The sequence below is a fragment of the Arvicola amphibius genome, chromosome 3 (genome assembly GCF_903992535.2).
Source record: "Arvicola amphibius chromosome 3, mArvAmp1.2, whole genome shotgun sequence".
Lineage (NCBI taxonomy): Eukaryota > Metazoa > Chordata > Mammalia > Rodentia > Cricetidae > Arvicola > Arvicola amphibius.
In genome coordinates this window covers 176,043,986-176,059,510 of record NC_052049.1, presented here as the reverse complement: position 1 = coordinate 176,059,510, position 15,525 = coordinate 176,043,986, and the positions used below count along the sequence as shown (strand labels likewise).

The following is a 15,525-nucleotide window of genomic DNA, read 5'->3' as shown; positions in this document are numbered from 1 at the left end:
GTTTCTATTGCTTTTGCTTAATTTCTCACATTTCCCCAACTTTGTACTTTTCTGTAATAATTGTTAAAGCCTGTTTCTGCTTTGCAAACTCCCTCAACAGTCTACCTCCTTTATTTCACTGGTATGAGACAATGAGCTTGGAGCAACTGTTTCAGGTGGCTTTTTTGGTTGATGAATGTCAGGTATCACAGGTCACTGGGTCATAAACAACAGAGCTGTGGAAGGTCCTGCAGCTCTAAACACTCAGCCATGCTCGCCTGCTAGCCAGGCAAGCCTTTGTTCATATTAGGGGTTTTGTTTTGGTTTTGCAGATGCTAAGGATCAAACCCAGCAAACAAAGACTCAGCAAATGCTCTACTACTGAGCCGCACACATCCCAGCTCCCCAGAGGCAGATGCTTTGTCAAACGGGTGCTCTGAACATTCTCTTCTGTGTACAGGCCAGACTGAGAGAATCCTTAGGGAAACCTTGGCAAAGAAATGTACAACCCCCAAACACATTCCTGAGCACACAATGACTACTAATAAAGACTGTTCAGTATTGTCTGTCCTCAACAACAACAACAACAACAACACAAAGCTTCAGACCTTGAATAGCAGTCACCACACAACACTTACTCAAAGGCAGCAGTGTTAGGTTGCAGCCTCTGTTCTTGGTCCCACAGTTGTTCCTTAGGAGCCGAGGGCAGATGAATCCTACTGTTACCGCCTGCTGCCAGCTGTCTCCTTTTTAAAGTAACAGCAGCCCATTGGGACTCACTGGCTCCTACAAGGTCCACAGGCTTGGTTATCAGTCAAAGTGCACCGGCTTGAGTCAGGTCATACCAGCTGGGCCTCACTGCCTGGACACTGGCCTCTGAACAGAATGGAGGAAGAACTGGCTATTACTGGCGGTGTTTATTCACCCCACAGAGGTTTGTTCCCAAGATCCCCAGGCTGTTTTGGCCCAAGTCCTTTCTGAAGACTGGCTCATCAACTTTTTTTTCCAATCTGTGTCATCCCATATCCTTCCCATAAATCCTTTTTCTTGTACTAACTTAGTTTAAGTTAATTTCTGTTATTTGCTGCCAATCTTAAACCAATCAAATAAAATAGGAAGCTATTATAGAAGCTAAAGGATCTAGGATTCTCTTCTTGGTATAGTTCTCTAGTGGAATTCAAGTTTCAATTCACTTCTGTTCATGTTGCTGTGTCCTTGGTCTGTGCTACTGGAAACTTGCTCAGACATGTGTCCTGGCTTGAATAAGCTCACTGACGACAACCCAGGCTGTAAAGAGGACTCCTCAAGTGTCAAGACCAGAAATCAGAAAGGAGACATATATTAACAAATTCACAAAAATCAAAGGAATGGTCACCACTCCTTTTACCTTCCTAGAAGTACTAGACTTAAGGTGCCCAGCACTTCTCCAGTCTAGGAACCTCTGAGGGTACAAGGCAGTCTCTGCAGGTCTGTTTACTGGGGAGTGAACAGAGGCAGCTGCTGAATGCTGTTGATACAGGTGCAAAAGGGCTCACAACAGCTCCACTAGTCAAGTGTTCACCCTCAGAAGACAGATCAATGAAGCCTCCAACAGTGGGGTACATACAGAGACCCATGACCGGCATCCCCCTACATTCCCTCCTGCCCCCAAGACAGAGCAACACAAAGAAGTACACCTGCCAGAGACACACTAGCAAGAGGGTCCCTGGAGACAGACCATCTTAACTAGCTGCCCAAATCTCTTCCCTTAAAAGTTTTTCAAGGCCAAATCCTCCAGGAAACTCTATTTTTAATCCTTATCTCCTTCCCTGGCCTCTCTGTACACAGATCTTGTACACAGGACAGGGATCCTCTCTGCAGTCCAGCTTTTTTACAGTTAGAGTAACATGAGGTGAACATTAAAGCTAATACTCATTTCCATTCTGCAGCAATACAACACTCTCAACTTTCACTGATCACCTACACTAATTGTTCATCTGCAGAGTATCTGGAAAACAAGTCCAAATTATAATTATACCTGAACCTAGAGGAAGAGGAGACACTGCACATCTCTGCTACACAGTGAACATTCTAACGCAGAGCTATTCAAAAGCAAAATTTACCCAACCTGAACCAATAACCTGTTTTTCCTACATTGCCCCAGAGTTACAGGTTGCTTCAGATCAAAATCTACAGCCCTTCTCCCTGTATTTAAAGAGACAGTCTTGTCCTGGAGGCCCAAGTAGACTTATTACATAAAAAATATAGGCAAAAAAAATCTGAGCATGGAGACACAAACCTTTAATCCCAGCACTCAGGAGGCAGTGGCAGATAGATCTCTTGAGTTCGAGGCCAGCCTGGTCTACAGAGTGAGTTCCAGGACAGCCAGAGTTACACAGAGAAACCATTTTTTGAAAAACAAAACAAAACAACAAAAAAACCATAAGCAATTCTGCCCCTGCTTTTTGGGAAGACCATCTACATAGCAAAAAAAAAAAAAAAAAAAACCCGAAAGAGCCTGTTATCAGAAGCCCAAATTAGAGTTTTACATGTAAAGAAAAACATTGCTAGCCCAGGAGAACCTCCCAGGAGGCCTAGGAGAGGATGAGCCCAGACCAAGTTGCCCTAAGGAGCTCATAGGATAAAAAGCATCAAGGAAAGGAACAAGTGTGTGAGCAGAGGAGACCGAATAGCAGTATAGTTTAAGTGCCCATGACCTAACTCATCTCAAATGAGACTGCAAACACAGAAGGCTGGGGGGAAAGCATCTGCACAGTCTAACTTATTAAGCAGTTCATTTGCTATCCTCTTCTAGAATGTCTCATTTCTTTTGACCATTTTCTGAAATAAATGACTAGAAGTAAGAATGCTAATGATGTGGGATTGCCCTCTGTATGCTAGGAATATGTTTTATTACCATCAGTTATAAAGAAGCTGTTTCAGCCTGTGGCTTAGCAGAGTAAAAGCCAGGTAGGAAACTCAACAGAGATATAGAGAGAAAGTAGGCAGAGTCAGAGAGACACCAGCAGCTGCCAAAGGAGAAAGATGCCGCCGGAACCTTACTGGTAAACCACTAACCTCACGGTAAAATACAAAATAGGAATGAGTTAATTTGAGATACAAGAGTTAGTTAATAAAAAGCCTGAGCTAATAGGCCAAGCAATATTTTGGGGTTTTTTTATTTTATTGATTTTTATTGCACTCTACATTTTTCTCGGCTCTCCTATCTGCTCCCCTCCCCTTCAACCCTCTCCCATGGTCTCCATTCTCCCAACTGACTTAGGAGATCTTGTCTTTTTCTACTTCCCATGTAGATTAGATCTATGTATGTCTCTCTTAGGGTCCTCATTGTTGTCTAGGTTCTCTGGGATTGTGATTTGTAGGCTGGTTTTCTTTGCTTTATGTTTTTGAGCAATGTTTTAATTAATACCGTTGCTGTGTGATTATTTCAGGTCTGGACAGCCAGAAAACAAACAAGCAGCCTCCGCCTGCATGCTGGGATGTATAGCATAAGATTTCTGAGAAACTGCTAAACGGGGATTAGGGCTATAGCTCTGTGGTAGAGCACTTGCCTCCTACACATGATGCTATAGGCTCTATTACCAGTACTGCCAAAAGGGGAAACGTAAACCCGATATGGAGGCATACACCTGTAACTCAAAGCACTTGAGAAGTGGAGGCAGCAGGATCAGGAATCCAAGACTAGCCTTGGCTACATAACAAGATCAAGACCAAGACCGAGACCTCGTCTTAACCCTCAGGCCAAAAAAATAAAAAAAATTGGCAAAATATTGCCATATTACAATAACAGATTCACAGATCATTTTAGGTAACACTGACCAATTTTTCATGCATTTAATTCACCTCCAGTATGCATTCTGTCTTCTAGGAGATGTCTCATTTCCTTTACCTTTTTCTTTTTTTCTGATTTTTTTTTCGAGACAGGGTTTCTCTATAGCTTTGGAGCCTGTACTGGAACTTGCTCTGTAGACCAGACTGGCCTCGAACTCACAGAGATCCACCTGTCTCTGCGTCCCAAGTGCTAGGATTAAAGGCATGTGCCACCACCACCTGGCTCCCTTTCTATTTTTGGGGGGTGGGAGGTAAAGACTTATTTTTAATCATGCGTTTATGTGTGTCTGAGGATATGTGCACATGAGGTCAGAGGCTTCGGATCCCCTGGATCTGGAGTTACCAGCACTTTTGAGGTGTCATGTGGGTTCTGGGGACTGAAGCTGGGTCCTCTGCAAGAGCAGTGTGTACTATAATCACTGGCTGTCTCTCCAGCCTAATGTCTCATTTTCTAATCATTTTATTTTTAAATTGTTGAATTTTTAAAAAAAAAAATATTAAGGCAGGCACAATGGCTTATGCCTGTAATCCCAGAATTTGGAAAGATGCAAGAGGATTGCTAAAATTTAAAGATTAGCCTCGTCCATACAACAAATTCCAGGTAACTGGGGCTATACATTGAGAACCTGCCTGAAAAAAAAAAATCATATACTATAAAAAACAAAATCACCCACCATTTAAAGTGCTCACAGAAATGAACTTTGCTGGTCTACCTGCCAACCATTACCACTACCTACGTCTAGAACATTCCATCATTCTTAAGAAAAACCGTATGTTGCCACTTCCGTCCTGACATCCACCAACCCACTCTGGCCTCTGTGAATGGCTTCTTCCATGATATATTTTTGAGGCTGCAGAAGTTATCAGTCCAGTTTTACAGTTGAATCACTAAATGCATATGTCACACTGCTTATCCATTCATTAGTTGAGAAATATCGGGTAGTTCCCGCCCCTCCACCCCAGCTGTGACTAGTACTACTAATAAACATTCTTGTAGGCTTTTTTTTTTCCTGTTTTTTGGTTTTTCAAGACAACAGAGATCCACCTGCCTCTGCCTCCTAAGTGCTAGGCTTAAAGATGTGCACCACCACTGCCCAGATCGTGTATGCAGAAATGTCCAAATCCTATTGCCATACTCATGAATATCTTGCATATCACCATAGAACCTTCACCTGGCATTGGATGGAGAAAATGACAGAGCCCCACATAGGAGCACCGGATTGAGCTCCCAAGGTCCTGATGAGGAGCAAAAGGAGGGAGATCATGAGCAAGGAAGTCAGGACCGTGAGGAGTGCGTTTACCCATTGAGACGGTGGGACAGATCTAACGGGAGACCACCAAGTCCAGTTGGAATGGGACAGATGGAACAGGGAACCAAACTGGACTCTCTGAATGTGGCTGACGGTGGAGGAGGACTGAGAAACCAAGGACAACGGCGATGAGCATGAACTCTACAGCATGGATGGGCTCACTGTGAGCCTTGTCAGTTTGGTTGCTCACCTTCCTGGACTTAGGAGGAGCTGGGAGGACCTTGGACTTAACATAGTGAAGGGAACCCTGATGGCTCTTTGGCTTGGAGAGGGGCCGAGTGGGGGTATGGGTAGAAGGGAGGGGAGGGAAAGGGGAGGAGGAGGGGAGGAGATGGAAATTTTTAATAAAAAGATGTTTAAAAAAAATAAAAATAAAAGGCAAAAATTAAAAAAACTGAATTTAATTCTTTGGGTACATTAATTTTTAAAAGTGGTACTACTTGATTATAATGTGATTTTCTCCTAAAATTTGTATTGTTTTACATTAAATCTGTGGTCCATCTGAGTTCATTTTGTAAAATGTAAGCTTAGGTTCATTCACTCTTTCTCTCTCTCTCCCCTACCTCCTTAACCCACTCTCGCACCAAGGATAGCATTTGCTTTACCACCATCTGAAGAAGACTTCCTCTTCTTCCACTGAATTGACTTGGCACCTCTGATTTAAAAAAAAAAAAAAAAAAAAAAAAGCAATTGGTCTTCATCCAGCAGCTGATGGAGGCAGACAGAGAATCTACAGCAAAGCACTGGGCCAAGCTACCAGAGACTAGCCCAATAGAGGGAGGAGCAATAATATGAGCAAAGGGGTCAAGACCATGATGGTGATACCCACAGAAACGCTGACCTGAGCTAGTGAGAGCTCACTGACTCTGGACTTATAGGAGGGGAACCTGCACAGGACCAAACTAGGCCCACTAAATGTGGGGGACAGTTGTGAGGCTTGGGCAGTCTGTGGGGCCACTGTCAGTGGACCAGGATTTATTCCTAGTGCTTGAACTGATATCTAGGAGCACATTCTCTTTGGAAGGATACCTTGTTCAGCCTAGATATAGGGGAAAATGCCTTGGTCTTGCCTCAAAGTGAAGTGTCAGACTTTATTGACTCCCCATGGGAAGCCTTACCCTCTCTGAGGAGTGAATGGGGGGAGGAGAGGGGAGGAGGAAAAGAGGGAGTGGGAACGGGGATAGCTATGTAAAATAAGAAAATATTATAATAAAAAAAGATTCTTAATAAAAAAGGAAAAAAATCTAGAGAAATAAATACTTGACCATGCACACACAAAGCAATTGGTTAGTTGGGTGTATGGGCACATATCTGAAATCTCAGTTTTTATGAAGGAGAAGCAAGATTTCTTGAGTTTCTAAGTTCCAGAACAGCCTGAGTAATATAGCTGTATGTCATTCCCACCCCTCCCCCTACACACACACAAATTGGCTATTCATGCATCTACTTATGAATTCCCTACTCTTTTCAGTGATTTATTGTTGGTTACCATAACTATCAAATTTTTTTGTTTGTTCATTTTTTGAGACAGGATCTCAGTGTATTGCCTTGGCTGGGCTGGTAGACCATGTTGGCCTGCAATTCATGAGAAACCAGCCTCTGTCTCCCAAGTGCAGGGATTAAAGGTATGTGCAATTTTCAAATCTTCATGTCATACTCTTGTCTACTTTGGCAGAGCTGGACTTGAATCTAGGGCCTTGGTCATACCAGGCAAAGGACTCTACCACGCCGTAGTTTTATCTGAGGCAGTATCTTGCTCTATAACTTAAACAGGCCTTGAACTCTTGATCTTCCTTGCCTTTGTTTACCTCTTTTTGCTTAAAAAAAAAATCTTTTCGCTATTCTAGCTTGTTTGCCTCCAAACATTAATATGTTCTGGAATAATCTTGTCTACAGTCTACATCCATGAAAACATTTCCATCATTTTTTTCCAAGACAGGGCCTCCCTAGGAATCCCAGACTGACCTTGGATTCTCCACCTTCCTGCCTCCGCCTTCTGAGTGCTGTGACTACAGACCTCATGCCACTGTGCTTGGCTCACAGGATTTTTAAAAACTTTACTTTTTTTTTCATTTTTCAACACAGGGTTTCTCTGTGTAGCCCTAGCTGTCCTAGACCAGGCTGTCCTCAAACTTAGATCCGCCTGCCTCTGCCTCCCGTACTGAGTGCTGGGATTAAAGGCGCACACCACCATGCCTGGCCCGTTTTAGTGTTTTGAGACAGGGTCTCTCTACAAAGCCCTGGTTGTGCTCAAACTCAGAGTTCTGATGGCCTCTGCCCTCCCACCCCCACTGGGATTAAAGGCTTGTGTCCCACACCCAGTTTTCAAGTTTAAATTTCTGATTTTCTGTGTATTCCAAGAGTATTCACTAGTGGCTGAAGCAACGTCTCAGTGGTTAAAAGCAATGGCTGCTCTTCCAGAGGACCTGGGTTCAATTCCCAGCACCCACATGGCAGCTCACAACTGTCTGTAACTCCAAGATCTGACAACCTCACACAGACATACATGCAGGCAAAACAACAAAGAAATAAAAATAAAATAAAGTATTAAAAAAAATCTTTGATCCTGCTGAGGTCCAAAAGTTGTGTGTGTGTGTGTGTGTGTGTGTGTGTGTGTGTGTGTGTGTGTGTGTGTGAGAGAGAGAGAGAGAGAGAGAGAGAGAGAGAGAGAGAGAGAGAGAGAACAAAAAAAAGAAACCAGGGGAGATGCCTGCCTCTGTAGTTGCAATGTCTTAACACCTACTTAAGAAAAGCATGTCTTCCGGATGCAGAAGCAGGAAGATTGAGAGTTCAAGTTCCAGCCCGGCTACATAGCAGAATTCCAGCCTAGCCTGGGCTATATAGTGAAACCCTTTTTCCAAAAGATTAAAACAAAACAATAAAGTATAACAAGCCAAGTACAAGTGGATCATGCCTGTAATCCCAGCACTCAGAGGTAGAGGCAGGAGGATTTCAAGTTCAAGGCCTAACTAATCATGGAGTTCCAAGCCAGGCAGAGCTATACAGGGGACAAGGGCAACAGTATCAATAGTATAGCACTCTATGGGCCCTTGATTTGAACCCTAGCACAAGAGGGGGGAAGGGAGAGGGAGAGGGAGAGAGAGAGGGACGGAGAGAGAGAGAGAGGGAGAGGGAGAGGGAGAGGGAGAGAGAGAGGGAGGGAGGGAAAGAGAGAGAACATACATGTCAAGCCAGGTGGACCAGTCCATGACTTTACTCCTAGTGCTCTGGTGGCCAAGGAAGGGAGAGTTCCCTGAGTCCACGGCTATCTTTGGCTACAGAGACTGTCTCAAAAAGAACTATTTCTAATAATTTAGACCAAGACAAAAAAGAGACGTACAGGTTTAGTTATGAGAATATTCTCTACAATGTTGAAAGGATATACAGTTTAATCATTAAAAATAAGGTTGATTGGCCTGACATGGTGGCTCAACCTTTAATTGAGCACTTGAGAGGCAGATATAGGTGAATCTTTCTGAGTTCAAGACCAGTGTGGTCTACATAGCAAGTACCAGATCAGCCAGGAATAAGTGAGTGAGTTTAAAGACAAGATATAACCAGTCTGTCAAAATCATATTTTTTTAAAGATTTTATTTATTTATTATGTATACAACATTCTGCCTCCATGTATGCCCGCATGCCAGAAGAGGGTGCCAGATCTCATTACAGAAGGTTGTGAGCCACCACGTGGTTGCTGGGAATTGAACTCAGGACCTCTGGAAGAGCAGTCAGTGCTTTTAACCACTGAGCCGTCCAATCTAAATGAAAAGTTACCATACTTTTCAACAAAGTGCCAGTTAGAAAAAAGGCTTTTTTTTTTTTTTTGCCTTAGAGTACAAATAAATTCAAAACGTTGCTTAGCTTGTGCAAGGAAGGCCCTGAACTTAGTTCACAGCACAAAAATAAATAACTTTGTGGGGCTGGAGAGATGGCTCAGCAGTTAAGAGCACTGGCTGCTCTTGCAGAAGTTTTGAGTTCAATTCCCAGCACCCACAACCATCTATAACTGTAGTCCCATGGGAGCTCATGCCCTCTTCTGGCATGCAGATGTACATGAAGACAAAACACTCATGTACATAAAATACATGAGTAAATAAATCTTTGAAAAATGTTTTTAAGTTTAAAAAATTAGACTTTATGAGATGTACACTCTATGTTACAACTATTCAATTCTTACAGTGTCCCAGGAAAACAGGCGATATGTAACCAAATGAACATGACTCCACTCTAACAGAACCTTAAGATAAAAAGCTAAATCTATCTCACAGGCTGCACTGCCAGTCCTTAAACCAGATGACAGACATCTGAAGATTCGTCAGATGACAGACTCACTCTCTTTTCTTTCTTTGTTTGTTTTTTGGCTTTTTGAGACAGTGTTTCTCTCTGTGAAGCCCTGGTTGTCCTAGAACTCACTCTATAGACCAGGCTGGCCTTAAACTCTGCTTGCCTCTGCCTCCTGAGTGTTGGCATCAGTGAGTGCCACCATTGCCTGGCTTAAGCCTCTTTCTCTCCTTTTTTTTCCAAACTTTTATTCTTCTCTTATACATTACATCCATACTTCAGTTTCCCCTCCCTCAACTCCTCTCACTCCTCCTACTTCCCCTTTCCAGATCAACTCCACCTGTTTCCCTTATTTAAATTTTTTTTTTAAAAAGCTGGGTGTTGGTGGTGCATGCCTTTAATCCCAGCACTCGGGAGGTGGATCTCTGTGAGTTTGAGGCACACCTGGTCTACAAGAGTAGTTCCAGGACAGCCAGAACTGTTACACAGAGAAATTCTGTCTTGAAAAACCAAAAAAGAGGTCTCCCAGGGATAGCCACAGAACACGGCCTAACAGGACACAATAAGACTGGGCACAAAAGCCAGGCGGTGGTGGCGCACGCCTTTAATCCCAGTACTCGGGAGGCAGAGGCAGGCAGATCTCTGTGAGTTTGAGTCCAGCCTGGTCTACAGCATGAGTTCCAGGACAGGCTCCAAAACTACAGAGAAACCCTGTCTCGAAAAACAAAAACAAACAAAAAAGACTGGGCACAAATGCTCATATCACGGCTACACATGGCAACACAGGAGGAAAGGGGTCCCAACAGCAGGCAAAAGGGTCAGAGACACTCCCACTCCCATTGTTGGGAGTCCCACAAGAACACCAAGCTACACAACCATAAGGTATGTGCAGAGGAGCTAGTTTAGACCCATGTGGGGGCCATGTCTATCACATCAGTTCTGTGAGTCCCTATGATTCCTGCTTAGTTGATTCTGTGGTCTGTGTTCTCAAGGTATCAACCCCTCTGGCTCCTATAATCCTTCCTCCCCTTCTGTGGGATTCCCTGGCTCTGCCTACTGTTTAGCTGTGAGTCTCTGCATCTGTTCCCACTGGTTACTTGATGATGATGCCCCTGTCGATAATCAGGCTAGCGACCTGATTAGGAGAATATTATTAGGGATCATTTCATTGACTTTCATGTTTGGTTCTATCCTGGGTCTCTGGGCTGTCCTGCTCTGGTTCCTGGCCATTCAGGTAGTGTCAGGTATGGGCTCCCTCTCATGGTGTGGGCCATAAGTAAGGCAGTCATGGGTTGGCCACTCTCACAGTTTTGCCCCACCCATTGCCCCAGAGTCTTGTAGGCACGACAAACTGTAGGCCAAAGATTTTGTAGTCAGACTCTCTCTTTATACATTTTTTTAAAAGATTTATTTATTTATTATGTATACAGTGTTCTGTCTGTCTGTATGATTTCTGGCCAGAAGGGGCACCAGATCTCATTACAGATGGCTGTGAGCCACCATGTGGTTGCTGGGAATTGAACTCAGGACCTCTGGAAGAGCAGGCAATGCTCTTAACCTCTGAGCCATCTCACCAGCCCCTCTTTTTTTTTTTTTTTTTTTTTTGAGACAGGGTTTCTCTGTAGCTTTGGAGCCTGTCCTGGAACTAGCTCTTGTAGACCAGGCTGGTCTCGAACTCACAGAGATCCGCCTGCCTCTGCCTCCCGAGTGCTGGGATTAAAGGCGTGCGCCACCACCGCCCAGCTCACCAGCCCCTCTTTATACATTTTTTAATTAAAGTTCTCTCTCTCTCTCTCTCTCTCTCTCTCTCTCTCTCTCTCTCTCTCTCTGTGTGTGTGTGTGTGTGTGTACACATACGCCTTTTTTTTTTCAAGACAGTCTTTCTCTGTAGCTTCGGTGCCTGTCCTGGAACTTGCTCTGTAGACCAGGTTGGCCTTGAACTCACAGAAATCCATGTATCTCTGCCTTCCAAGTGCTGGGATTAAAGGCATGCACCACCACCACCCAGCTTTTAAATATATTTTTAAATTAACAAAAAAAATAAAATTATATTGCTCCTTTCCCTCTCCTCCCTTCAAGCAAAGAGGCTCAATAGGTAAAATTCCTTATCACCAAGCCTGAAAACCTAGGTTCAATCCCCAGAACCCACAGCATAGGAGAGAATTTATTTCCATAAGTTATCTTCTGACTTACACACACATACAAATACATACACACCATATATATAATTTGTTTAAAAAAACTTTCTCTTTAAAGTTAAAAAGCTGTTAGGCATGGTGGCTCACTCCTAAAATCCCAGCCCTCAAGAGACTGATACAGGGAATGAAATGCTAGGAGTTATGGTCAGCCTGAAATACACAATGAGTTTAAACACACAGAGAAACATAAATTGCCAAATTAAAAGCTCAGTCCTACCTGGTGGTGGCGGCATACACCTTTAATACCAGCACTTGGAAACATGGGTGGGCAGACCTCTGAGTTTGAGGCCAGCCAACAGAGCTAGTTCCAAGACAGTCAGATCTACACAGAGAAACCCTGTCTCAAAACAAAACCAAAAAACTACTAAAAATTTTTAAAAAGCTCAGTCCCAGATATAGAATACTTCCCCCTTGTTGTTCAGAGGAAGGGTGGGTGCCAGGCTATTGTATTGCTCTTGGCTGCTTATCAGAACTTGATGTAAACCCTTCTCTGGAAGTCACCACATACTGTGGTCACCGGACATGGAGAAATCAAGCTGGTACTGACCTAGGCATTTCCTCCCTGGTAGGCTGCTGGGGAGTGGGGGTCATCAACAACAGCTATGAGCCCTGTGAGCTGCAGTAACAGTGACCTAGCAAGACACGCCTTGGGTGCAAACTGAAGGAGAATTGTGGCAGTAGTCAACCACCTTCTGGTTGAATTTAAGGCCTCAGGGAAGAAACTGATGCCTGATATTATAAATCCAGCCAAGAACCTGTAGCCGGGAACTGCCCTAGGGGAGAACCTACTAGTGTTACTTTGCTAAACGGATACAGTGTCAAATTACCTTTAAGGATCTGCATCCCGCAGGTTAGTACGACTCTCGGTCCTCATCAGAGTAGTACAGTGAGTAGTGGTTAATACAGAGACTCACAACTGGTCAGGTGCTCCGCCATGCACAGGACATCTGCATCACATACCCTTCTCTCCCACACCCCCAAGGCTCAGGGAACATCTTAGAAGTAGGAGCAGAAAAAAGCCAGAAGTCAGGTAGGACTAAGGTGACATGACAGGACCACTGGACTCATGAATTTACAACAGTATGGCTGACTGCACAAGACCTGTATAAGATCAAGCCAACCAACATTCCAAAATGGACGTGGGAGGGGCACATGAGCCCCCACCCATCTGAGGATCTACTAAGCATAGCTGTTGACTGTTAAGGGAAGAAGAGTTAGTTTTCTTTGGGGGTCTGAGCCCTGGTAGGTTGACCATGCTCCAATGGATGGCCCCGGTCAATACACATATGAGCAGCACTAGTCAAATTCAGTGAGTTACTAAAAAGAAAGAAAGAAAAAAGATACAAAGTTGAGAGAGGCCATGGGGAGATTACTGGAAGAGTTGAATGAGTAGTAGTGAATATAATCGTGATTTATTGTATACATGTATGAAATTCTTAAAGAATAAATATTAATATGTTTAGAAAAAACAAACAGTGTTACTGTGAAGTGGTGGAACCTTTGAGAGAGCCCAAAGGAGAGTCTTCCAGTCGCCTAGGGGGACCTGGACTCTCTCTTTCATCTGCTTCCTGGTACTACAGCAAACAGATGCCCTCTTCCACTTACTTCCACTATGATGTACTTCCTCTCTGCAGGCCCCAAAGCAACTCAACTGTCGAGTGGGATCTGCAAAATGGGGGGTAGTAGTGGCTGATGACTGTAACCCCAATACTCAAAGACGCTGAACCAGAAGAAAAAGATAGAGGAGAAACCCTTGGTTCTTCATAAAACATGCTACTTAAGGTATTTTGTTATAGTGACAGAGAGCTCACTAGCACATTTATCAGAAGAAAATGTAATTAGGACCCAAGAGATAGCTAAGTGGATGTAAGTGCTTGCTGTACAAGCATGGTGACCTGAGTTTGACCCTGGGACTCCTGGTGGAAGGAGAGTGTCAACTATGGAAGGTTGTCCTCTGACTTCCACATGCACACCTATATATACACAAACACCTCAAATAAAATAAAGTAAAAATTTTAAAAGGAGAGAGCCAGGCAGGGTGACACAGGCCTTTAATCCCAGCATTTGGGAAGCAGATGGAGGAGAATCTCTTGATTTGAGGCCAGCCTGGTCACATAGTGAGTTCTAGGACAACCAGGACTACATAGAGAAAAAAATGTAGCAAAAAAAAATTGGAGACAGATATGAATCTTCACCTACACTGAGCCCAGCTCCCTCAGAGAGCCCTGGTCTGAGCAGTGTCCTCACGCTTACCATGCCTTGTACTACAGAAATTTACTGCTGAAGAATTCTCAGCTAGGGGCTAGAGAGATGGCTCAGCAGTTAAGAGCACTGACTGCTCTTCCAGAGGACCGGGGTTCAATTCCCAGCACTCACATGGCAGCTCACAACTGTCTGAAAATCCAGTTCCAGGGAATCTGACACCTTCACATCAATGCACATAAAATAAAAAAAATTAAAAAATTAAAAAAAATTCTCAGGGGGCTGGAGAGATGGCTCGGAGGTTAAGAGCATTGCCTGCTCTTCCAAAGGTCCCGAGTTCGACTCCCAGCAGCCACATGGTGGCTCACAACCATCTGTGGTGGGGTCTGGTGCCCTCTTCTGGCCTGCAGAAATACACACAGACAGAATATTGTATACATAATAAATAAATAAATAAATAAATTCTCAGCTGTTTTACTCTTTTAAAAAAAAAACTCTATGTATTGGTACAACTTATGAGAAAGCTGGCCACCAATCATGTGACTCAAACTGTTCCTCAGTTTACCACTGTAAATGAGCTAATTCACTTTGGACAAATCATAGGTTTTACCAGCACATTTGATGCATCGTTTGGATCCCTTATCTGAATTTTACTCTCCTCTCTTCCTCACAGACTACATGCACACTGTCTAGTCTCATTCCTCACCGTTTTCACATCTGTACAGCCCACAAGACAGAAATTGAGTAGTTTTTTTTTCAACCTCTCCTTCCCTTCCTCCAAGCCCCAACAACTCAGTTGAGCACTTCGTCTTGCTACTTTTCTTGTCTTCTCTGATCTACTTCTCTCAGTGATCAAAAAGTCTAAGATTGTATCTTAACCTCTGGTCAGATCCCTTCTACTCTTAGAACAAAATCCAGATGTCCGTCCCTGTCTGCGAGAGATCTGCAGAGCCCATCCTGTCCTCCCAACTTCACCTCATATCACCTCCCTAATCCTGTCCTCTTCCAATCCAGGTGCTGGCCTCATTCCCATCAAGGCCCTGGCACACCCTGTTCTATCTGCTCTGTCTTCTGTTCATAGGCCAGCTCTTTTACATCTATCAGGTCACAGGTCATTATACAAAAACAGCTCACCTGACCGTATGTTCTCCAGTGGTTCCTCTACTGTTCTCACAGTTTATTCTCTTTCAGAGCATTTAGAACTCTGTAATCATGAGTAGTCTGTGCCCTAACAAGACTATACACAAATTCTTTGTCCATGGTCGTACACCAGTGCCTAGAACAGTTCTTGGTACAATAAAAACTTAGAGTCCTAAGTGGTGCACATCCATTATACCAGCATTTTGAGGTAGAAGGAAAACCAGAAGTTAAAGGCCCAAATTCAAAGCCAGTCTCAGTTACATGCTGAGTTCAAAGTCAGCCTGGGTGATATGGAAACCTGTCTAAAAACAAACAAACAAACAAACAAAAAACACTAAACTGGACAGTGGAGGCATACACCTTTAATCGCAGAACTTGGTAGGTAGAGGCAGGTGGATCTCTGTGATTACCAAGCCAGCCTGGCCTACAGAGCAAGTTCCAGGACAGTCAAGGCTGCATGGAGAAACCCTGTCTAAAAAAAACAAAACAAAAATCAAAACAAACACCCCCCCAAACAAAACAAAAACGGAGGGACAGGGTGATGAAGACCTATAATCCTAGCTGTTGTGGAATACTGCTCTTAT

The 15,525-nt window shown here is 43.7% G+C and overlaps 1 protein-coding gene across 8 annotated transcripts in view; it reads right to left on the bottom strand.

Moving 5' to 3' along the window:
- Nucleotides 1–15,525, bottom strand: part of LOC119808942 (SREBF chaperone) — a 64,780-nt gene that overhangs the window by 33,346 nt on the left and 15,909 nt on the right. For 5 of the 8 annotated variants that reach the window (XM_038321518.2, XM_038321515.2, XM_042054643.1 and 2 more), the window contains one exon: nt 618–855. The exons of the other annotated variants lie outside the window; for them this stretch is intronic. The gene's annotated coding sequence lies outside the window, so the exon portion shown is untranslated. The remainder of the gene's footprint in view (nt 1–617; nt 856–15,525) is intronic. 8 annotated transcript variants of the gene reach the window in all.